Source organism: Phodopus roborovskii, unplaced genomic scaffold (assembly GCF_943737965.1).
Source record: "Phodopus roborovskii unplaced genomic scaffold, PHOROB, whole genome shotgun sequence".
NCBI classification, from domain to species: domain Eukaryota; kingdom Metazoa; phylum Chordata; class Mammalia; order Rodentia; family Cricetidae; genus Phodopus; species Phodopus roborovskii.
In genome coordinates, this window is record NW_026125622.1 from 158754 (window position 1) to 166534 (window position 7781).

At 40.4% G+C, this 7781-nt stretch overlaps 1 pseudogene; it reads left to right on the forward strand.

Annotated features, from left to right (window-relative positions):
* The first annotated feature begins 1652 nt into the window (after nt 1–1652).
* Nucleotides 1653–2526, forward strand: LOC127217086 (diphosphoinositol polyphosphate phosphohydrolase 1-like; annotated as a pseudogene).
* Nucleotides 2527–7781: the final 5255 nt, after the last annotated feature.

Genomic DNA, 7781 nt, shown 5'->3' on the forward strand with positions numbered 1-7781 from the left:
ACATTCATCACCAGTATTCTGCTGGAATTTGATCTTTGACTGACTGAGGGAAACCTCCTAGAGATCTTGGAGGACCTGGATCTACAGACATCAAAGTTCTTTCCCAAAAAGCCCACCCAGGGAGTACCATAAAGAGAGATAGGCCTCACCTGCACCTACTGGAAGAAACAAGGGGAAGATGGCAATACAAGAAAACATCTAACAATAGAAAGACAAGCATAATACACAGAATCTAGGGACTCTACACCAACTAGACCTGAACACCCCAAAGCAGATCAAGCAGAAGAGAATGACTTAAAAAATATCGTCATACAAATGATAGAGGCCCTCAAAGACTATGTGAGAAAATCCCTTAAAGAAATGGAATAAAAAACAAAGAAAAAACTGGAAGAAATGAACAAATGCCTTAAAGAAAAAGAAAATACATAAAGCCAAGAAAAAACAATTGAACAGGTGAAGGAAACTGTTCAAGACATGAAAACTGAAATAGAGACAATAAAGAAAATACAAACTGAAGGAATGTTGGAAATAGAAAAACTGGGCAAACATTATGGAACTACAGACACAAGCATAAACAACAGAATAAAAGAGATGGAAGAAAGAATCTCAAGCACTGAAAATAAACTAGAGGAAATAGATTCATCAACCAAAGAAAATCATAAATCCAATAAATACTTAACACAAAACATCCAGAAAAATTGGGACACCATGTAAATGCCAAACCTAACAATAATAGGCATAGAGGAAGATGAAGCAGCTGAGCTCAAATTTGCAGAAATCATATTCACAAAATCACTGAGGGAAATCTTGCCCAATCTGAAGAAGGATATGCCCATGAGAGTACAAGAAGCATACTGAATACCAAATAGACAGGACCAAAAAAACAAACCCCTTGACACATAAAAATCACAACACCAAAGATACAGATAAAGAAAGAAAATTAAGAACAGGGAAGGAAAAAGACAGGTAACATTTAAAGGTAGACCTTTCAAAATTACAACTGACTTCACCATGGAAACCCTCAAGGCCAGAAGGTCCTGGAGAGATGTTCTACAAGTACTAAGAGTCCATGGATGCCCTGTCAGACTACTATACCCAGCAAAACTCTCAATCAATATTGACAGAGAAAACAAGATATTTAATGACAAAGCCAGATTTTGAAAATATGTATCTACACATCTAGCATTACAGAAAGTTCTGAAGAGAAAACTTGAACCCAAGGAAGTTAACTACACTTACAAAGACATAGGCAATAGATAATCTCACTATACCAGAACCCAAGGGTAAATATATTCACAATACCACCGCCAATAACAAATCTAAAACAAACAAGCATTAACAATCAATGGTCCTTACTTTCCCAAAACATTAATGGTTTTATCTCACCTATAAAAACACACAGGCTAACACACACAATACAAATACACATACAAGGGCCGGTCGTTGGGGGCAGCGGACAGAGGGGGCGGTGGGGGTGGCAATGGTGGCTGTGACTCCTCCGGTGCAGGGCCTGGGCTGGGGTAAGAGCTGTATAGCGGACACACAGACCCTCCTCCCCCGCCATGGCCGAGCCGGAGGGGCATGCATCATGCGCTCGGCCATCGCAGCAGCCTGCCCTCTCCCAACTCTGAGGCCCCGCAAGGCACCCCACCAGGGCCCAGAGGATGATGAAGCTCAAGTCGAACCAGACCCGCACCTATGACTGCCGCAGCGAGAGCCAGGAGGAGGTGCTGCTTGTGAGCAGTAGCCGCCATCCAGACAGATGGATTGTCCCTGGAGGAGGCATGGAGCCTGAGGAGGAGCCGAGTGTGGCCGCGGTCCATGAAGTCTGTGAGGAGGCTGGAGTAAAAGGGACCTTAGGAAGGTTGGTTGGAATTTTTGAGAACCAGGAGAGGAAGCACAGGACGTACGTGTAGGTGATTATTGTCACAGAAGTGCTGGAAGACTGGGAAGACTCCATGAACATTGGAAGAGAGAGTGGTTTAAAATAGAAGATGCCATCAAAGGGCCACAATGTCACAAGCCCGTGCAGGCAACCTACTTTGAGGCGCTGAGGCAAGGCTACTCTGCCAACAACTGCACCCCTGTCGTGGCCACCTCATACTCCACTTCTGTGTCAGGCATCAGATGACTGCAGACTTGCTGTAAGAGCCAGAGAGTGGAAACCAGACTGAAGTGTGGCTCTCCTCACCACTCCCTAACCCTCCTCTCAGCCTCCTCTTTGACCCAGACATGTTGGGCAACAGAGAGGGGTACACTGAGGCGCTGCTGGGTTGTGGAGTGATGTGGGTGGTGTGTGGGGTGATGGGAACTTCTTTCTCTTTTTCCTGAGGGTGGGACTGGGATGTAACTCACGAGTACTTTCCTGCTTGCTCCATTCCTCCCTCACTCACCCTGCCCTCTGAGAGAGGAACCCTGTTCTCCCTCCCATTTTGGGTTTTGAAGCGTTCCCATTTGCCTCATCCCAGCCTAGCCAGGTATTTTCTCTAAATTTTTTTTTTTTCATTAAAAGACACCCATGTGAGATGAAAAAAAAAAAAACAAATACACATAAATACACACACATACAATAAAAACAACTAAGATTCAAAGATAGACATTACCATAGGGTAAAGGGCTGGGAAAAGATCTTCCAATCAAATGGACACAAGAAGCATGTAGCTATCCTAATATCTAATACGTTAGAGTTCAAACCAAAATTAATCAAAAGAGAATAAGACGGTCATTTCATATTCATCATAGGAGAAATCCATCAGCAAAAAGTGTCCATTCTGAACATCTATGTCCCAAATACAAAGGCACCCAAATTTGTAAAAGAAACGCTATTATAACTCAAACCTCATATAAAACATGAAACAATTATAGTGGGAGACGTTGATACACTATTCTCACCGCTAGACAGCAACACCAGTCAGAAACTGCACAAAGAAACAAAAAATCTAATAGAAGTTATGTCTCAATTGGGATTAACAGATATCTATAGAACATTCCATCCAAACACAAAAGAAGTTACCCTCTTCTCTGATTTCTCTGCTCCACATGTAAACTTCTCTAAAATCAACCACATACTAGGTGACATAACAAATTTCAACAGATTAAAAAAAAAAAAAATGGGAATATCAGACCACCATGCTTTAAAATTGGAATTCAACAACAACACAAATCTCAGAAACCCGACAAACTCATTGAAACTGAACACTGCGCAATTGTACCATACCTGAAATTCACATAGAATGAGGACACAACATACTAGTACTTAGGGGATTTCATTGCACTAAGTGCCCCTATGAAGAAAATGGAGGAAAATCACATTAGAGAATTAACAGCACAAATAAAAGCCTTGAAACAAAAAGATGCAAACTCACCCTGAAGGAGTAGAAGCCAGGAAATAATCAATTTGAGGGCTGAAATCAATAAAGTAGAAAGCAGGGAAACAATACAAACAAATCAATGCAACAAAGAGTAGGTTTTTCTAGGAAATCAACAAGATAGACAAAACTATATTCAAACTATTGAAAAAGCAGAGAGATAACATGCAAATTAACAAAATCAGAAACAAAAAAGGACACATAACAAAGGACACAGAGGACATCCTGACAATTTTCAGGTCATACTTTGAAAACCTGTACTCCACAAAATTTGAATTCAAAGGAAATGGAAAATTTTCTGGATAACTGTTACTTACCAAAATTAAATCAAGAACAGACAAACAACTTAAATAGATCTATAACCTCTAATGAAATAGAAGCAGTCTTCTAAAGCCTTCCAACCAAACAAAGGTCAGGGCCAGTCGGCTTCTGTGATGAATACAACTAGAAATTCAAGGCAGAGCTAATACCAATACTACTCAATTTGTTCCACACAAAAGAAAGTGAAGGTTCAATACCAAACTCTTTTTATGAGGCCACAATCACCTTGATACCCAAACCTCACAAAGACAAAACTAAGAGAGAAAACCACAGACCAATATCTTTCATGAACATCGATGCAAAAATACCCAATAAAATACTGGCTAACTGAATCCTAGAATACATCAGAGAAATCATCCACTACAACCAAGTAGGCTTCATCCCTGGAATGCAGGATGGTTTATCATACAAAAATCTATCAAGGTGAACCACCATATAACAAAACTGAAAAAGAAAACCACAGGGTCATATCCCTAGATGCTGAAAAAGCCTTTGACAAATTTCAACACCCTTTCATGATAAAAGTCTTGGAGAGATCAGGGATAACAGGAACTACCTAAACATAATAAGAACAATAAACAGCAAACCAACTGCCAACATCAAACTGAACAGAGAGAAACTTAAGGCGATTCCACTAAAATGAGGAACAAGACAAGGCTGCACACTCTCTCCATATCTCTTCAATATTGTACTTGAAGTTCTACCTAATGCTATAAGACAACAAAAGGAGACCAAGGCAGTGCAAATTGGAAAGGAAGTACTCACACTTTCTCTGTTTGCAAATGATATGATAGTTTACATAACCAACCCAAAAACCTCTACCAGGTAACTCCTACAGCTGATAAACACCTTCAGCATACTAGCAGGATACAAGATAAACTAAAAAAAAAAATCAATAGCCCTACTTTTTTCAGATGACAAATGGGCTGAGAAAGACATCAGAAAAATATCATACTTTACATTAGCCACAAAGAACATAAAGTAACTTGAGGTAATGCTTACCAAAAAAAGTGAAAGACCTATATAAAAAGAACTTTGTGTCTTTAAAGAAATTAAAGCAGATACCAGAAAATGGAAAGATACCCCATGCTCTTGGATAGGTAACATAAATATAGTGGCAATTTTGCCAAAAGCAATCTATAGATTCAAGCAATCCCCATTAAAATCCCAGCTCAAGTCTTCACTGACCTTGAAAGGATAATAATCAACTTTATATGGAAAACAAAAGACTCAGCATAGCCAAAATGACCCTGTACAATAAAAAAAAAATCTCAGGAGGCGTCACTATCCCTGACTTTAAGCTCTAGTACAGAGCTATATATAATTCTGAAAACATCCAGGTATTGGCACAAAAATGGACAATGGAATCAAATCCAAAATCCTGATATTAACCCATAATTACAAACTCCTGATTTTTGACAAAACCACTAAAAGTAAACAATGGGAGTAGGAAAGCATCTTCAACAAATGGTGCTGCCACAACTGGATGATAGTGTGTAGAAGACTGTAGATAGACCCATGTCTGTCACCATGCACAGAAATCAAGTCCAAATGGATCAAAGACCTCAATGGAAATCCAGCCACACTGAACAGCTTAGAAGAGAAAATGGGCAGTATCCTTGAACAAACTGATATGGGAGGCCACTTCCTGAACATAACTCCAGTAGCATAGACACTGAGATCAACAATTAATACAGTGGCCCTCCTCAAACATAGAAGTTTCTAGAAGACAAAGGACTCATTTGACAAGACCAAACAGCAGCCAGCAGACTGAGAAAATATTTTCACCAATTCTACATCTGAGAGAGGGCTGATGTTCAAAATATACAAAAATATACAAAGAACTCAAGAAACTAGTCAACAAAACACCACATAAACCTATTGTACTCCACAGCTAGTTTTCTTGTGTGACTGAAACACAGAACTGTAACACAATTCACACCAGATTTCAAAACTGAAGTTCATCTCTATGAAATACTTAATCATCTTCTGACCAAAGCAGAAACTCTACGTGAAAGTCTACAGTGCAGACACTGAGTCCCTTTGGTCCACTGTCCTATTCTGTGACCTGAGATTGCCTGTTATAGGGCAGCAGTAGTTCGTTCACTAACATAGGTTATTTAGAAGCTAAATTGTCTGATGTCAGAGAGGGCACTCTGGAAGTTGAGAACTTTTCCTCCACTTCTATCAAATGGAACACAAACTCCACTGCTGCTTCCTATTATGCCAAGAGGTTGCTGATATGTGATGTGATTTCTGCAGGGCCACATACAGAGTTACTCCATGGCCTCAAGTGTTGCCCCTGTTGCTGTTTCTGCTTTCTGCATTTACACGTCTTTAGTCTACACATTGACCTGTAGCATCTAGCAGCAAAGGCCTGGCCTACTGTTCTTTCCATTCTGCTTGTTCCACCTGCCCTCATGCTGGCAAGTACTTGACAGGGTTCCAAGGCTCTTCAGCTATGTCCTGTTTTCTTTTCATTTCCCAATGCAGGCTGTAGTTTAGTTCCCATAGCCTACTGGCTCAGGGCTCACTGCTCACTGCTCAATGACTTCCTCAACTAACACCTGAGGCTTAGCTCTTTTCCTAGCTCAGGTCCACCTTACAGACTGGGGAGGCTTTGAAAATTTGTGCCCTGGCTCAGCTGCCTCTCCTGATGAGGAGGTTCTACTTGGGAACAAAGTTGGGCATCTCAGGAAAGCTCCAGGTCACTGGGTCAGAAGTAACATAGAGCCCAGTGACCTCCCTGTAGTACACAGGACCAGTTTCTATGTGTGATCAAAAGTGCTTTCAGTCTACTAGAAAATCAGAGTGTCTGTGTATGAAAATGGTGAGCAAGAAGAACAGGGTATGGGGGCAGGAGAGAGAGAGAGAGAGAATGAATATGTGTATTCACAAGTGCACATGACCAGCAAGGTGGAGAAAGATAAATTTATGAAAACATGTCAAGGTAAATATTTAAGAAAACTGAAAAAAATGATAATACTCAACATTCTTAAATGTTTAAACAATGGAATATTCAAACCAAAATAACAGTTATTTGATGTTTTAACATGATACACTCCCATGTTTATTTCAAGCCAGATGCCATGCCACTGCCACATTATTCATTTTCTATTTATACTGTTTTATGAAAGTGGCCACCTCTTACCTGCAAAGGAAGGCAGTGACATTGTTTATGTGCATCACTGAGGTGTTAGTGTATAAAGCTAAAAGGCCAGAGCTGTTATGTAGCTATTGCCAAAGAATCATAATTTTCCTCCTTGACTTAGAAAGCAAAAGCAACTTAGGAGACTCAGAGGGCTTAGAACCTGGGTTTCAGAAGGTGCTTCCCCAGGGTTATGAATAACTGTGGAGAGGAGATTCTTCAGTGGAGTTGCCTGTCAACTGAGTAGGGAGAGCTGAAGATGCAGGTCTGGTGAGTCATCTGTTGCCTGTGCTCAGTTAGGCTTTTACTCATGGTCCCCAGAAGTAACCCTAATAAACTTGCTGATTCACTGAGAAGGGCTTGAGTCAATCTGTATCTAGATGTTTTCTGGAGTGGACAGATACATTTATGTTCCCCAGAAAAGAATACATGATGTTTGCCCAGGGGAAATACCAGACAATGTATATCACAAACAACATGATGTAATAAATATTAGTGGTCACAGCTGTAACCTAACCTGCTTAGCACAACAACTTAATGATCTAAGAATAGGCATTTGTTAGGTTGGTAAGAAGCCTGAGGGGCATAGAGGACACATGACTTGGCTAAGGTCACAAATCTACTGGCAGAACTGTGAGAAGTTGGGCTCAGGGCCCTCTGACTGCATATTTATTATTAATGCATGCAATTTAACTAATTCTCAATAAATGGCTACTCTGATGTTACAGTCAACAAAGACCAAAAGGTTTGGAGAGCTGAGAGCACTTTAACATCCCACATGGAGATGCTTGGAGTTTGCCCTGCTGGATTTAGGTCTTGCTTCTTGTGAGGAAACACTATACCCCTTTTCCTCTCTTTGGAAATGCTAATGTGTACCCAATATGTTGGAGGTATGTGATTGCCTTTTTGCTTTTGCTTTTACATGGGCTTACAATTAAGAGGTT